Source organism: Coptis chinensis, chromosome 7 (genome assembly GCF_015680905.1).
Source record: "Coptis chinensis isolate HL-2020 chromosome 7, ASM1568090v1, whole genome shotgun sequence".
Classification (NCBI taxonomy): domain Eukaryota; kingdom Viridiplantae; phylum Streptophyta; class Magnoliopsida; order Ranunculales; family Ranunculaceae; genus Coptis; species Coptis chinensis.
The window spans coordinates 9,048,227-9,066,225 of record NC_141462.1 but is presented as its reverse complement, the minus strand read 5'-3'; the positions used below and the strand labels follow the sequence as shown (position 1 = coordinate 9,066,225).

Below are 17,999 nucleotides of genomic sequence, written 5' to 3'. Positions count from 1 at the left end.
ATTGGGAATGTTGGGTTAACTTTTTGCCCCGACATTCTTTGGCGCCACTTGTGGGGAGTGGGACCAAGAAGTTCTTGTTCTCTACCAGGCCAATTTGGTTCAAACTTCCAATATGGCAAATTAGACGTTCATAATCATACCAAATAAAATCCAATATAAAAATCAATTACAATCACGAGAGTGTGATGCGCAACAATACTTACGAAATTAAAACAAAAATAGCAACGTCAGAAGCTTTATAAAACTGATGGGAAAAGTTTATGTTGTCGTCTAAGGAAACATTGGCATGCAGAGAAGATCTAATGCTCAACTAACAAATTATGGAGTTAGTTCAAAACTTAAGATTTCTATAATATGGTGTCACGGGAAAGCACAACCAGATCTAATCAAATCTTAGATACGATCTTCAAGCATGATGATTACAATCTTACCTTCAGATAAGTATTTCACTTTTATTTGTTGAGTGTTTTATCACAATTTACTACAATATAAATCTCATATTATATTATTAAGTCATCACTTTTACATACCCATTATATAATAAGTCTTATTCGGTCATTAACATTCATGACACTCACTTATTTTTCTTCTTCATGCCCGTACAAAATAAAATTAAAAAATAAACAAAAAAAATAAAAATGCCACTCACTTATTTTTCTTTTTCATGCCCACAAAAAAAACAAAATAAAATAAAACAAAATAAAATAAAACAAAACAAAAAAAAAAAAAAAAAAAACAAACAAACAAACAAACAAACAAAAAAAAAAAAAACAACAACGTGTAGTCCATAAGTTGCCCACTACACCATGAGGTTCTAAGTGTTTAGTCCATAAGTTTTCTAACGTGTCAAAGCCTACTTAGGGGCATATATTTTTATGAAATATAGTTCATATGATCTATTATTATTTGCTGACAGATTTATTAATGTCTCTACTAGCCAGTAACAATTTCTTCCAACATGCAACAATTTATATTCTTACACTTATTAAACTCGGGTGGCGAAGGTTATCCTGCACTTCAGTTTCGGCTTGAATGGTGCAGTGGCCCTACGCCTAGTATCATGGTTCAACAATGCAAACTCAATAACGATAATGTATCGTTTTGGTCTGGGTGCGATTGCTTAGGTTACATCAAGCGTCTACCATTGGTGGCAAAATCTAAGCTATACTCAGATTAACCAAACTAATGAGGCATTTTTGGTTGTCCTTTGGTCTCCACAAGAATCATCAACTGGAGAATCTTTGCAATGTAATTACACTTGTTCATCAAGTGATTTAGTTGCATTGATATAGTTGCGACAACGGTAGACCACCGTTTAATATTTTATGAGAATGGTTACACATTTAGCATATCCAACTTATTAAGTGAGTTTTTATCTCTTCCGATTTCAAACAAGTTACTTCATGCAAACACAATAGGAACAGTTTAAGCACTGTTACAGTAACGAGATAACTCCTTCTTTAGCGCATCAAGCTCCGCATCTCGCGCTGCAATATCTCTGGCTAAGCGAGCATTCTCCTCCTTATGGCTCTCACATCGTCGTGTGGCTAACACCCGTAGTTGCATGCCCGCATTCAATATAAATATTAACATGTTAACTCGTTTATTTACTAATAAATTTACAGGTTCAGGTGCATTTGTTTATCCTGTCTAAATCCCATTGTAGCGTGTCAATCGCTTCGTACTGAAAGTCAAATCCACATTGATTTTGAGAATGTAGACGGCGTAATTTATTCTAAGATTTAACATGTTAATTTAGTTTTACATTAATGGGTTGAGTGTCATCGGTACTACTAAACTCTACACTATTTGTTTATTTGATCTCTAGTTTGTGGGTACTACTAAACTCTAAACTATTTGTTTATTTGATTTTTTTAGTTTGTGTTCAACTTTACAAGCATAATCATTTTGTGGTAGTACCAATATGCAGTAATAGATTATTTTTGTTTTTTTTTTTTTCAATGAAAAACAATAGTTTTTTTTTATAGATGTCTACCTTTCTTTAGAATATTACCTAAAAGAGGTATAACGTCCTTCACATAACATGGGCACTTGTTTTCTATTTGGATTCAGACTTATAAACTTTATATACTATAGGATTGAACTATAGACATTTTAACTTGAGGAGATATAACCACAGTCACTTGTCACTATACTAACAAAACTCTTATGAAACTCAAAGTTTGTTATGGGTTATTGTGATTTGTGATAATGGTTGTATCCATTGATTTTGTGTATTGAATGTCAAATCCATTGATTTTGAGAATGCGGTTGAATTGAATTAATTAGTTATAAGATTTAGTATGTTAACTTAGTTTGACATTAGTGGGTTGATTATCATTTGTGATAGTGGCAAAGTCTAAATTATTAGTTATTTTGGTATGTTATGTGTGGTAAAACTTAAAAGAGACCAGCACAATCATTTTTGGTAGTGCCGAGATGTAGTAAAAGTTTGTTTGTTTGTGTTTGTGTGTGTGTGTGTTTTTTTTTTTTTTTTTAAACGAAAAATAATAATTTTTCGGCTTAGATCTATTTGTATTTCCTAGAAATGAGATATTTTATTTAACGATTACCTAAAAGATGTATAACGTCCTTGGCATAACTAACTTGGGCACTTGTTACCAAAAAAAAAACTTGGGCACTTGTTTTCTATTTAGATTATGACTCTAAACTCTATTTATTGTAGGGTCGAATGGCAAACTCTACATATGTTAAGAAGAGATATAACATAGTAGTTTGTGTTTCTATGTTGAAAATATAGTTTAACATTGCTTTTTATTTTGGGATTGCTAATGTATATAATTTATTTATGCAAATTCAAATTGAATCGTATGATTATTTATTTATCATATATATGTATTTGTTTTGTTTTTCCAACAATCAATCTATATACGTGACTCCAAAACTAAGGGTGTATAAAAGCTCCACTAGCTATTTCAGACAAGTCCCATAAAATAGACGTAGACGTAGTTGATGTGGCGATAAGAATTGCACCTCGTGGAGGTACCCATTCATTTTGATTGGTGTATAAAGTTGTTCGCATTTTTTGTATATCTTGAGAGAATAGTTGGAAAAAATATATAATAGAATTACTAGATAAATAAAAAACAATAATATATAAATATATTGGGATTGGGCAAATGGTTGGAAGAGGGAATTTATAAAAGTAATAAATGGAGATACCACGCACTTGGATTGTTATAAGATGCAGTCTCTCTTTATCGTCAATTTATAAAAAATCTAAGAAGCTTAGTGTTTAATTTTGAAACAACAATATGACACTATGAATCACAATTTTCATCACAATATATATGTCATATTGTTTAGTTGTATTTCTAGAAGCTCTGCTATTAATGAAGCTTTGTATAGGGTTGCAACTAATTTGACCATTTCTCATCTCTTATAATTGGAGGTGATAAGAGAGGGAAAATATTGACTTGGCTCTTAGGATCTATTCGCATGGTTTAGATGTTCAATTCATAATTGGGTTGAACTAGGCCCGTGAGTTTGGTCTTATAATTCAGCATTTCATTATAGTATACTTTCGTATTATTCCCCTAATCCCTCAACTATTTCACGGTGCATATGTCCGATAATTGGTCTTAAACTTTTAGTGGACAAATTAATATATTTAATATTTGTGCTTTAATTTATGAAATAAAGTACATAAAGTTATGGGGAGAGCAGCAGAGATAAATGTGATTTCATAGGCTTTTGAGGTTGTTTTCAAATCGTACAATTTCCCTCCCTTAAAAGTATATAAATGTAATTTTTTAGGCAGTCAATTGAGCGGACCGATAAAGAATATTGTCAATCCTAACCAACCTAAACCGATAACTAGAATCCCCAACATCCATACATATAATTTATTAAAATTAATTACAAATATCTCTACACTATAAAATAGCCCGACTTTTAGGAGTCATACTTTCTTGACCAAACAATATGTTAAATGGTGTTGTTATGAGAGTTATGACATTGAGAAATGGAGAGATACCAATAAAAATAACAAGGATTGATTAATTGATAGAGATTGAGTAGAGTGACCCAGAGATCAGAGTTACATATTTATACTAAGACTTTACATATGTCAACTACGTATCATAATCTCATACTTATTACAATTGTCTCTTATTGTGTAAACGTAGTTATACTTATGAGTTATGACCTGTGTTTTAGATAATTGTTTATTAGGGCTTTAGTATTTTGGTTTCTATCCGTTTGGGACTTTGGGTTAATCCGTGGTTTAGTAATTCTTGAGGTCGGTTTTTAAAATCACCCAAAAACAACTTGCTTCGTGTCATCCTCTCCGTTATCCGACCCGTGCCCCCAAATAACACTTCTTTTTTGTCGACCGTACCCCTATTTTCTCATCTTCCTCTATCTTAAGCCTCCAATCTCTCCTCCATCAATCTCTCCTCTATCTTCCCCAAATAACACCCCCTTTTTTCATCATCTTCCTCTATCTTAAGCCTCCAATCTCTCCTCTATCTTCCTCAAATAACACTTTTTAACCAACCAACCAAATTGAAAGTGAGAGAGTAAAATTTCAGAAAGACAAACCTACAAAAAAGTATCATGCTGATTTTAACATAGTTCGCAACCCAAATGTGACTCTCGGAAAATTAGGAACCCTAATTTCACTAAAATCAGCTTGTGGAGTGGATTGTAACACTCGAAAAATTATTTCATCCATGAGAGAAGATGTAAAAGACATTCACCGACAATTTACATCGTTCGAGATTTTGGATCCATAGGTATGCATTTCTTCCTCTTATTTTCCTAAGTTGAAATGCAATGGTACAACTTTAACTATTGTGTAATTTCTTTTTATGTATTCATTCATCATCATGGGTGATTATAAAAATTAAATTAAAATTTGTGATTTTCGTAATGTTGAGATTGTCATCCCATATCGGGTGTCTAAAGCCTCACCATCAAATATTTCAATCCGGGGGCTTCCACATTATCACCTTTGGATGCCCATCTTCAATACATAAATTTAAGAAATAGAAATTAACCGTGTTTGATGGACATGCATGCAATCATCACCCTTGTTCGTTCACTATTATTTGCAGTCTGTTTTAGCATGACAAGCTCAATAATCTTGACAGACCAAAGAGTCATATTATTGGCTTCTAGGAGTAGACTTTGTTTATCGACATAAATCCGTGTTCCTCGGATGTGTTGATCATGTTTGAAAATAGTTAATTGGCGGATATATGCATCTCACGGGTCCCCCAATAAAAGCATGTTGTTGGTTAAGCTCTTGAGATGACTTTGGTGGCACAAATTTTTGATCCACTTTTGGTCAGGTTATGCTTGCTTCCTGATTGGGCATAGCGGAAGAAGTGCACTTGTTAATTCTTTGTGGAAGAAAAATCGCTGCTCATTCTTTCCGATTTATTTTTAATAGCATTTGTTTGTGCTTGCACTCGTTGTTCTGGAGAATTTTGGAGCCATGGGCCTTAATTTGTTTTTTTGATCTTTGAGTCTCGGTTTGTGGTTGTTTTGAGACTTCGAGTGGGTTTTAGCTATATCAGAATATTTAAGTAGACTACATAATAGTAACTTTATTTGAGTCCAAAGCCAGCCGTTATATACGGTAATTTTAGGACTAACTCTTTTGTTGATTATGGACACAAAACCAAGCTCCAACTTATAGTAACAAATCTTGTAAGTTGTAAGGGGCTTATTATACAAAAAGTGGACATAGAAAAATAAATAAGATTCTTCGTAACATGTTCAAGAAAGTTGCATATTTTTGAATGTTCAAATTCCACTCAACCAAGGAGTATGTGTGTTTGGCTAAGATTATTTTTTATTGGCAAAGTTCTTTTGGAATTGTATTTTTATAAAAACCCAGAGATTGTAGGATGAGATATCCTAGCTTGGTGTACTTGTACCCAAAGCATTGTGTGGAGGGTGGAGATTTGGGCCTTAATTGTTTCTTTGGTCTATAATCCTAAATTGGGAGCTATTTTTAAATTTTAGTATATTAAAGATATGTCCCATTATATAAGTAAATTACATATTAGTTCCTCATAAGTTATACGGTAATTTTAGGACTAGTTTGTTTGTTCATCTGTTGATATAAACCAAACTTTTGGTCTAGGGCTAGTTAAATCACTATATTTTATTTTGGTACATATATATACTAACTTCTCTGAATACTAATAGCAATAAATTTATAAGTCTTAAGGAAGCTCATCATGTTGGCTCTGAGGAAAATTATTTATGTTGATTGTCGAGAAAAGTTGGATATGATTTTAATGTTTAAATCCCCCCTCAAAGAAGTGAGTATAAGCTGGTGAAGTTCTTTGTTATTTGTAGATGGTCCGAAGGTGGCTTCCTTTTGAAGAACGTCCTACGCGCCTTCACATTGATGCTGAATTCAATGTGACAAAAGATGTTCGAAGGCTCTTAAGAATGATATAAAGAAGTAGTACTCATAAGATGTGTCAAGAGTTAGATTCTCAAAAGGTTGCTCATTGCTTGTGTGGATCTGGTGATGATGGGTTAGATCAATGAGCGATTGTGCTCACGGGCAATGTGGAAAACCTTAAAACTTATGACCATGTTAGTTGGTCATTCTTTGACCGCAGTCGAGTATTATTCAGTTTGGAAAGGTGTGCGGGGCTTTGCATTTGTAAGCGTGGTTCCTCAACCGTTTTTGGTTAAGGGTGAATGAGTTCCCCTGGGTTGGTTTGACTAAAATCAGCTTTTTAGAGCGGACCCGGTGGTACTCGCACTATAGAAATTCATTTGAACATAGAAAACATAGTCATTTGCATTTGGCGTGGTGGCTAGGAAATTAGATTGTGAAATAAATTTAAAAGAATTGGAATTTGGAAAAGGTTGGTATGATTCTGCAAAATTGAAAAAAAAAGCTTAGGTAGCCATGCCCTTTAAATTTTGTTCTTTGGTGGTGTTGTCATTTGTGTTAAGACAAGGGTCTTAGGAAAACAATTTATTGGATTTTAATTGCAACAACATCCTAAGTATAAACCGTTGGATAGTTTAGTGATTATGTGTTCTAAAATTTTCACTCATTATTATTTTTGTAGGATTATATAGTGGTTTTATGTCTTCAACATTTGGAAGGATTTCCGTGTCGAGACTCGTTTTGGAATCTTTGAACTTTTAACAACTTTCTACAAAGGTAAGTCTTTGTTTTGACATATCAGGGAGCTTTACTTCGGTTTATTTTTCTTTTCGTTCTTTGTTTTCATTTTAAGGTTAAAGTTATTTCTGTACTTAATTTTGTGAAAATGTTGAAGTTCATCTATGATTTATGCCCATCTAATTTTCGACCCAAGTAGCATGTACTTGTAACATTAACACTTCGACCCAAGTACCAAGTACATCATACCAAGCTAGGATATCTCATCCTACAATCTCTGGTTTTTTATAAAAATACAATTCCGCTTTGCCAATAAAAATAATCTTAACCACACACATACTCACGGCGGTTGAGTGGAATTCTGTATTTGATTATGGTAGCTTGACACAAACAGTAATTACAAGAATGACATTCATAATCTTATAAGACATCGACCCTCATAATTGTTGGTTATTGCACTTCTTTTAAGACTGGGAGCTGAGGCTAATATAACTCTTTTCCACCTTTTTTAATCATATGCTTTGTTTTTTACTTAAAGTAGCTGATTAGTTCAAAGAAACATCTTTTGCTTGATCAATATTATTGTTTTTTGGGATTTTCTGCTTATCTCATCTCTTGCTTAGTTCGTTAAAGGTAAAAATTGAGTTTTATAACGGGGAAGCAATTTAATTATTTAATAATTCGTTTTCATATTCGTCCGATCCCTAAAAAACACAAGTTGCATATACATACGCTATGCTAGATTAAACATACAAAAAGTGACAATTTAAAACAATAATATAAGACATGAGCAGATTCTTTTTGGCAGGTGCATAATTTTTCAATTCAATGGTAAATCTGTGCACATAACTTTATCTAGCCTCTGTAATACTCAAGTCGACTATATTTAAGATCAGTATTTATGTGATAGGATACCTCAAAACAAGAAACTGAAATGTGAGATGACCCTCGCAATTCACACTCATAGTTGAAAAACACGATCCCTAAGTCAATCATTACATATAAAACCGTAGTTACAAACATAAAGAAATCTCATTCATTTTAACATGTGATCAAGCACAATATGATCCGTCCGCTTTAGTTGTAAGAAATCCCAATAAGCTCAAAGAATGATAATATGATATAACAACATAATCATATTTGTATGATGAGCATGAAAACAAATCAAAGCGATTAAATAAAATAAAAACATAGCCATTTAAAATTGACAAATTCCTTTCAAGTTTGAGCAAGTCTTAAAGCATCGATACAAAGATGTGACATCACCCCCAAGATCTAATTATTGTGGTACGCATAGATCCCTCAAGTAGCTCTTAATTTTAGATGAACCATCATCCTCAATGACACCGACATCCAAAGATCTATATGTATAATGTCCAATACCGCACTAAAATAAATATATATAAAGAAGTCACAAAACAAATTAAACGTAACGCGCACCCATTTTTATTTCCTCAAATGCATTCATGCACAAGCTACCAAGAAACATGATAGTTAAAAAGCTACAGTTCTAGATATATATGTTCTATTAGCTTCTTCTTTGGGTTATTGATGAATGTTGTTGCTAATTAGCTTCTCAATCAAATTTACTTGATCGATTACTTCCCTCTTGCCTATTTTCAGTGTATTTATTTTTTATATATCATTCATGCATGTTCTACCATGTCATGCCCCAATAACCCAATAGAAGGGATGTAAGTAGACTTCGGCTAGTGGGTTACACCACTGTCGTTTTGTCAGTTTAACTAACCACATCACAAATAGAGATCCATTAGCGTTACAATTACTGGGGGAGGTTTGAAGATGTGGAACCAAGCCTTATTAGATGCATTCAGTATAATCTACATAGACAAATAATTTTTTCGGATTCTAATTGAACTATTTTATTTCTATAGGAGGGAGGGAGAACCTGGATAATGAATACCAAAGTGCCTAATAAAAGCTTTATTGGAAATCATTAACAATGATTGGAATAGTGGTGATTGGATCAATTGGAGGCAAAATAGTGGTATGGAAAACACTAACTTTTAGCTAAACTCGAAATCAATTGGGATTTCATAGAAGCACTTGTTAGATGTTGGGAATCCAAATGACATGGTTTTCAAATTTGGCCCTCATCAACTTTGTCCCTACACTAACAAGAATGCTCTCATCTTCTTGGCATGTCTCTTGAAGGGAAGCCTGCTTATCCCCACCTAAAAGATAGCTATATAAAGGAACTTTGTCGATTTCAAAAAAAAAAAAATACTTGAAAAAGACAAAAATGGTCAAGGAAAAACTTGCACTCTTGATTTTCTTATCGCTAGACACTTGAATGTTGGTGATCCAAACGATAAAAAAATTCATTAGGGTACAAATTCAATAGACTTAGCAATTGTGGGACATGTTCTTCTTCGAATAACACAAACAAAATTGATGCCTCTTTATGCAAAAATTATTCAAGAAGTTAGAGCTTGTGGAGGCGTTACTATCGCATTGTAATGACATATAGAAGAACTTCTTATAGGTTTGACCAATTGTGTCATAAATAGACATACCAAGCTTTTAGGATGCATTCCACTTCTTCAAGTTTGGGCATATGAGCACTTATCAAATTCCTTGGTGAAAATGAAAAGTGTTGGAGATAGCGGATATAATCTTGTCAAAACAAGCATTAGCAAAGCGTCCTTGTACAATTCTAAGGATGCTAAAGCATGGTACACCAGCTTAAATTCTTTTGAAGAAGGATGACATCAAGTGGAAATGTGATTGGCTCTTGTGCCATAGAGATATTTATCTACATTATTCCAGTCGACAAAGTATCAGACTTGTTGGCCTTCATGGTTCCCCAGTATGTGCTTATTTCGAAAGTACTATGCGATTTTGGTTGTGTCCCATTCAATCCTACCACCCCGATCTTGAAAATGACCGTGTTGATTTTACTTTTACTCCATGAAAAAGAAATTATATATGTCAAGACATGGGACCGAGGAGTCATCAATGCTTTTTTCGTTTTCTTCAAAAAACAATACCTCTACCATAAGTGAAGTAAATCACCTTTGCTCCAAAGCGTAGCAGAAGAATTTGATGGAGATCAAGAAAACCCAAATAACAAGATGTCCACAATTTGTAATAATGCAAGAAGAGGGGATTTAATCTCTGTCATGATCGCAATATACATATCAACCTCCACCAATGCATGTAAGTCCAATATTTTAAATTATATTGTTTTTTTATTTGGTAAATGTATTTTATTTATTTGTAAATGTATTTTATTTATTTAAAAATGTATTTTAACTTTAAATTAATGAACAAATTTATCCAAACGAATAACAATAAATTAGATACAACTTTACTCTATTATTTTTCAAACAATTCCAAGAGGTGTTACCCTTTACTCTTGCCAAATATGAATAGTTGTATGCTTTTGTCCTAGAACAACACATTTATTAATTGTACTTCTTTGCGCTATTTTCCATGTGTATTTCTTTATATATATCATTCATGCATGTTCTACCATGTCATGTCCCAATAACCCAATAAAAGGGATGCAAGTGGAAACTACGGCTAGTGGGTTTACACCAATAATAGTGTCGATTGTCGAAAGCCCCAACCACATCACCAACTAAAGATCCATTAGCGTTACACTTTTGAGGGAGGTTTGAAGATGTGGAACCAAGCCTTATTAGATGGAATAAACCAATCTCTATATGTTTTAAATCATGATTGAGAATTTTTGTTTGTTTATGTCAACTGCATGTAAGTTCAATTTTAAATTTGAAATGTATTTTTTGCTTTAAATTTGTTAGAAATATTATCAAAAGGAATAACAAAATTAAGATACAAATTTACTCTATCATTTTCAAACAATTCCACAAATAAAAGCAACCTAATCGTTATATAGATTTACTTGATTAAATATCTATATTCATGGAGCTAACCATTTTCTTCTGTCTTTACAGCTGCAGTTTTGTGGCTCTAGGTCTTTCTGTTATTGTGGATTTATTTTTAAAAGGAAGCGGTATGTTTTCATTCAGATTTGTGGTATTCCTAATCCTGCAACAAATATTTTCTTGGCCTCTAACTACCCGTTTTCATTACAATATATTTCCAAAGCTAACCACTATTTGTTTTGTCCTTGCAGGCTCAGTTCTTTTGGGTTTTTTTTGTTCTAGGTATTTCTGTTTCTTGGAGATATTTTTGTCAAAGAAATTGGTATGTATTCATTCGCATTTGCTTTACTCTTGTTTTAATTTGTTTTCAGTTTGAAACTCTTTACATTTTAAATATTATTCATGCAATCCTTGTTGATATTCATGCAATTCTCTTGCGGCTTAATATTCTAAATATATCCTAATACATTAGTTACTTTGGGTGCATTTAATAGGTGGGTAATAATGGTCCAAATTTCATTATTTCATTTAGATATAACAAAGTAAGTGGTCATATTTATGTTTCATATATATTGCAAGTTTTCACATTTATGACAACCGGGGTTGAAATAATAAGTTTGAAGTAGTTCGACTTTATAGTTTTTATCCGTTTACTAAACTTTTCTTGCCTTAACTTTCGTTAGAGAAAAGAAACATAATTCCTAAGCAAAACTTTCAACTATTTAATGCCCATGTAGGGATTTCAATTGACCACGACATAAGAAGGCTTCCTACCGTCCCTCATTTTCCACTCTTAGTGTTTGAATGCACAATGGATCACGGTGATGAAGGTTTTCCAGTAACACTGCACCAAATTGATAGGTTCTTTGGTAGATTTTATAGTCGTCGGAATCGACATACTCCCCTACCAACTACTACTCGGCCGCGTCTTCATAATCGTTGGCCCCGTAACTCTTTCGCCCAACTTTCAACATGCATCGGGAGATTAGACTGCCTACCAGAAATTGCATATCCAACAACTCGAAGACGTACAATTCGTTCCAGACGTACTCCTTCTCGGGTTATGACCGCAGTGGCATCTCAACCTGAGAGTTCAATGCATATTCATAGGATACCTGATCAGCCAGAATCCTCTATAAGTAATCACATGGTTAGAAATTATGCAGAAATCTCTTCAGCAAGGGAGAGGGTCGATGATCTAGATCGATGAAAATTGCCCGCTCATGGAATGGGTTCGTATGGTTGGAAATCCTGCACAAAATTCTTTGCCAAGGGAGACTATATCTGATTTACTAGAAAATCTACCCCATATGCAAAGGGTTGACAATCTACCAGATCCAACAGAGACTTCAAGAGGTTATGACAGGGTTGGAAGTCAAGCAGATAAATCTTTGCAACTAGATAGTGTATCGATTTTTTGATTTAGCGGACAATTGTCCCCTCATTCGATTGGCTCCGTAATCTAAGGGTTCATGAGGCCAGTTGATAATATTTGCTCGAAAACCGTTTCATACGAACCTTCTAGACATAATTCTTTGCAAAGAAGTTGGGATTCTAATCAAAACAACATTTCCCACACAAGGCAACGTGGAAGTGGAGCAACACACAAGGCAACGGGTGGAGCAAAAAGGGCTAAAAACTGCAAAAAGAAAAGAGCCCGTGCAAAAGCGGACAAGTGAAGCAGCATGCATCGACCCGATCAATTAATAGTGCTAGAAGAAAAGTTGCGCGCATTTGCGAAACCTCCAAGCACCGAGATGCTCATCGTCGCCCTGAACATCGCTTTCGTAAAGCTTTACTTTCGTGCATTGCACATGGATGGATTACGAAATTCGGACAAACTTCGTAGAAGATCGGCATTTGTAAAGGCAAAACCCCATTTGAAAGGGTTGTTCAAAAGCATTTAATGCGTTTCAGAGCAAAGTTGTTGGGTGAAGAGTTTGCGTCAAACAATTGCCGATCAAAGAGTTGTTATTGCTCGTCAAAGAGTTATTTCACAAAGCGTTGTTCATCAAAGACTTCCCGGTGTACAAGCGATGGTGTGTGAAGACAATATCGTGAAAACCCGACCGCCACCTACTATAGGCGACTACATACCACTCTCCAAGCGCCACAAGCATTTCCAACTTTGTTTCCTTTTGATCGATCTCACGTCAAGCTTCGCCAAATGAAAAATCAATCCATTGCCGTACTTCCGGTTTTGATGAAATATCATGATGGGCGTTTTGCTAGAATCTGAGGTTCAGCTACTTTGCTTGGAACTCTCTTTCAAAGGTGTAACTTTCTTTAGGCGATGTTTTTGTGAGGAAGAATCGGGGGATCTTTGAGTTGTCAATCGAGGAAATTCGAATATGGTTTCGTGGGGACAAGCAATTAGCTAATCGTGTCTCTTACTTTGCTAACAACATTCGTGGTACCCGGTCTTATTGGTATACAAGATTGAAAGAGTTATTTTGCCATGGTTAAATAGTTAGGTGCACCAACCATTTTCTTCACACTCAGTAGCTAGCGACATGCGATGCGGAAGCTGTTTTGTATTTTAGATCCTTCTAATGATCTTGAAAGGATGTCTCCTTTAGATAAAAAAGCGGGGGGCGGCATAAAATTAATTAATGATAACCCAAATGTTGTCGCTTGGTTATTTAAAAGCAAGAGTGGAATTCTTCTTTTGGGATTACTTACGGTGAGTTCTCGTGGTTGATCATTGGTACCAGGTTTGAGTGGCAAAATCGTGGTAGTGGTCATGTTCATGGATTTCTTTGGCTAGCAGATGCTCCAGATGTTACTAAGATTGCTACAAGTGCTACCGATAGATCTAATGTCATTGAATATTTTGATAGACTTGTTTGCACTATGAACCCAGACCCCAGCATGTCTAGAAATCTGCAAGACCATCCTTGTGCACGACTTTGCCACTCGATTTACAACTTGATCTGAGACGAAAATGACTATGTTTCGTTGGTCAATTAGTCATCATGCGACACTCTATATGTGGGAGTCATTGTTTGCTTTATACAAAACAACCAAACAAATGGTATGTCGCTTTAGATACCCATTTGATGTAATTGGTGAGTCGAAGATTGTAGAAGAGCCTCCCAACGGTAACATGTATCGTTTCCTCGTTGCCGGGAATGATGAACTAGTACGTTTCCCACAATCGAAAGATTTTGCGGACTGGCGTGCAAACATTGATTGGTCGCTTTGTCCTTTTTCGGTGCAATTGTCAATTACATTGTCAATTACATTGCTAAATAAATCGAACCCGACTTCAAAAGTTTTGAGATACTTTTCAAGATATTGTTGAAGATTTTCATCGACCACAATCAAAATGCAAGATCGCTTTCAAGCGGCTACTTATGAAAAGTGTCTCACGAAAGAGATATTTCGCCGTGAAGTATGTCACTTGCTAATGGGGTACCCATTAACCCGATCATCGAGAAAGTTTGTACTCTTAAATGTTAGTGAAAAGAGCATGGTAGCATCAATTATGCCCGTCCGAAGAGTGGCCGATGATGATGAAATTGTTGGAACAGATCCAACCTTTGTAGGAAGATATCTGCAGCGACCTTCTTGCTATGAAAATACTTCCCTCCGAATATGGCAAAGAGACATTACTTCAAGCGGCGGGTTTGGCACAACTTCTAGAGTGGAAAGCGATGCGTTTGGTTCGAGCTAGGCGGTGACATCCTACCAAACACTTAAAAATGGGAATCATTTTGTCGTCCAACAAGTCTTAATTCATCACCATTATCGAACTCCGAAGAAGCTTTCGAGGGAGAATTTTTCCTTGTGGTGCGAAAGATACTATGACTTGGGTTTGAAATCACTCATAGGATTATTCTTCCAAAACCGATAGATGAAGAGCTTGAAGATGGTATTGAGGTAGAGCTTGGTGCTGAAGACTTACTTAGGGATGAGTGGATGATGGCGGCGTGACAATGGGGCCCATGTTTGTCCTTGGGGAAAGCGTGGAATTAGGAAGGAGAGACCGACATTTCCCTGATTAAATTTTGAAGGTTTACATCGATATCCAAATATAGAAATTGATAGAAAATTTGTTCATGCTTTCTGCGTGGTGGCAATGAACTAAATCATGAACCTCAAACCGTTGTACCCGGATCATGATTTATCTAATGAACAAAGGCCCGGCTCATGATATGGTTGTTAGAGCACTACAATTTTGGAGCATGTATTCGGTTCATTGTTTTGGGGGGGGAGACGCGAGGCAAGTCCACACTCGTAAATGCAATTATGTATTGATTCATTGCGCACCGGAACAAACAAAGCGATGCGTGTCATGGCTCCTCTTGGAGTTGCCGCTTTTAATATTGGAGGTGCAACCATCCATCATGAACTCTCTTTCAGCGTGGAGCGTAAAGGTGTGAAAGAAACTTCCAAAAAGATTGAAGGTGATCAATGTCGGCGTATGCAAGAAGAGTTTAAAGACACCAAACTTATCATTATCGATGAGTGCGGCATGGTCGGGAAGAAGTATGCTTGAAAATATTGACCGGCGTTGTCGAGATATTTTTCAAAAAAACGAAACCATTTGGTGATGTATCTATTATTCTCGTTGGTGATATCGTCAATTACCTCTGGATGTGGACGATTGCATTATATGTCCAAAGGTGGGTCTATTCAAAACAACATGGCGGAATTGTATATTCTAGTTTCGATAAATGTGTTCGGTTATCACATATATTTCGACAAGCGGGGATGATCAAGCATCATTCAGAAACACTATTCGGACTTCGATAATGGAACTTCAACCGTCGATTGATTGGCAATTATTTCTAACTTTCGGGATATTTCCTTGCTCAATATGGATGAGGTTAACACCTTCAAAGATGCTTTTGCGTCTTTTCCTACCTACCAAACAGCACGCACATTATTACAATCTCACCCGACCGCTTGAGCTTGGTAAAACCGGTTGCTTTCGAATTGTATCACTAAATAATTGTGAGACCGCTACCAAGGCCGTCGGATGATGCAAAAGGCTTGGAGAAAGTTCCGCGGTCTATCACTTGGTGCGATGTTATGCTTCGTTCAAACATTGCCACCACAAATGGGTGGTTAATGGTGCAATGGGGCTTTGTTGTAGATATTGTTTACGAAATGGTTGCAAATCACCCGGAAGATATACCTCTTGCTATTATGGTTGACGACCACTATCTCGTGGTGCTAGGTTCAGATCGCATTCTAATACAATACCTATTACTCCACGGACATCAAATTGGAAGTCGGGTAATGCTTCATGCCAGCGCATTCAGGTTCCCCTTGTACTATGTTGGGTGATAACAATTCACAAGAGTCAAGGCCTCACTCTTGATCGGGCTGTGGTAGATATTGGTGAAAGGGAAAGCCTCGGTTTGACTTTTGTTGCTTTGTCTCGCACAAGAAAGTTGTGTGATCTAGCATTTAGCCCTATGTTCTCTTTGGAGAGACTTCAAAAGATTGGAAAATGTGTTGGCCTTAGAGGCCGATTGCAAGAAGGAGAATCGTTTGTTGCACTTATGCCTTCAACCATTTGATGTTATCGGAAAATCTGACCTTTGAAATGTTAATTTATTATTTTTATCTCGGTATGTAGTATTCATCTTTCTATCTTTATTTATATTTATTTTGTTTGCAAATTCACTTCATCAAGATGTTTTATATTTCTTATAAATGAATATCTAATGTCGTTATCATGTTTAATTTTGTTGTTTGGATTTATGTAGGTTCTTCCACAAGTAATATATAGGAGGACATTTTTTGATGGTTGCTGTAGATGGATTTTGTCACTTCAGCTACTACCTTTTGGGATGTTGTTTGGACTTTTACTAACCCTCCTTTCTGTGTCTTTTGAGTTGAGTTGAGCAGTTTGTAAAGTAAATAAATGTGTAACTTGTTATATGTATAGTATTTTAGAACTTTTGGGATGTTGTTATTTTGGTTCGATGTTGTTATTTCTGTTCTTCTGATCATATGACAGGTTTAATGATTTCTAGATATGACAGGTTTTTTATGATTTAATATTGAAAATACAAAGGAGATTCTGTCGAAATTTTCATTCGTAAAATATGTGTTGTGATTTTTCTACGTTGAGAATATAATATTTGTTTCTAAAGTAAATAACTGTGTAACTTCTTATATGTATAATATTTTAAAACTTTCAAAATGTTACTTTAGTTTTCTGATGGTGTTGTATATATATATTTTTGGTTCTTCAAATAACGAAAGACAAAAACATGTTTCTTTGGAATGATAGGTTTTGTGATTTAATGTTGAAAATATAGAGAAGATTTTGCCTAAAATTTCATTCTTATCCATTTGGAGAATGTAATATTGTTTTAAAATTAAATGTATGTTGATAGGATATTATGTGACTTAGCTCCAAACACAAAAGGGCTCTATAGGGGTGCCCATTGTAAGGCAGGACTACTTAGCAGGGGAAATTTCCGCAAATACTAGCTTCTTTCATTGTTGGGATAATGGTCTACTTCTTCACATTTATCGCACACGTAATTATTGATAGATAATTCTGTGTACGTGCTAAAGCGTTACACATGTTAATACATGACTGTTGGTTTCAAGTATGCAATAAAATTACCGTAGCAAAAATATTCAATCAATATTGTTACACTTGAATAAACTAGACAATGATATAATTTATTTTTCTTAATTTATCAAAAATTTAATCAAGTCATGGAAATAAATAAATAAATATATAGAAAATCAGAGCCAAATTAATGATATACTACGCTCACGCCCCACTGCAATGCAGTATACTAGTTAAGTTAATGGTCAGAGCCCCCACACACATACCTAGCCACATGGACATGGTTTTAACTTTTCATAAAGGAACTGGTCTGAAATAATAAAATCACATGGGCACTCCATCTTACAGGCTCCCATAAACATGTGACTGAACGTCTGAACCCAAGATATTTGTGTACTTAGGCTGAGTTCAATGGTACTGTAAGTCTGCAATACGCAATGGTACTGTAAGTCTGCATGCAATA

The 17,999-nt window shown here is 35.0% G+C and overlaps 1 long non-coding RNA gene across 1 annotated transcript; it reads left to right on the top strand.

The window, feature by feature from the left end:
• The first annotated feature begins 11,062 nt into the window (after positions 1-11,062).
• On the top strand, positions 11,063-16,996 carry LOC147485842 (uncharacterized). The gene is made up of 3 exons (XR_015200659.1): positions 11,063-11,123; positions 11,247-11,317; positions 16,716-16,996. It is a non-coding gene; the product is annotated as an uncharacterized LOC147485842 (long non-coding RNA).
• Positions 16,997-17,999: the final 1,003 nt, after the last annotated feature.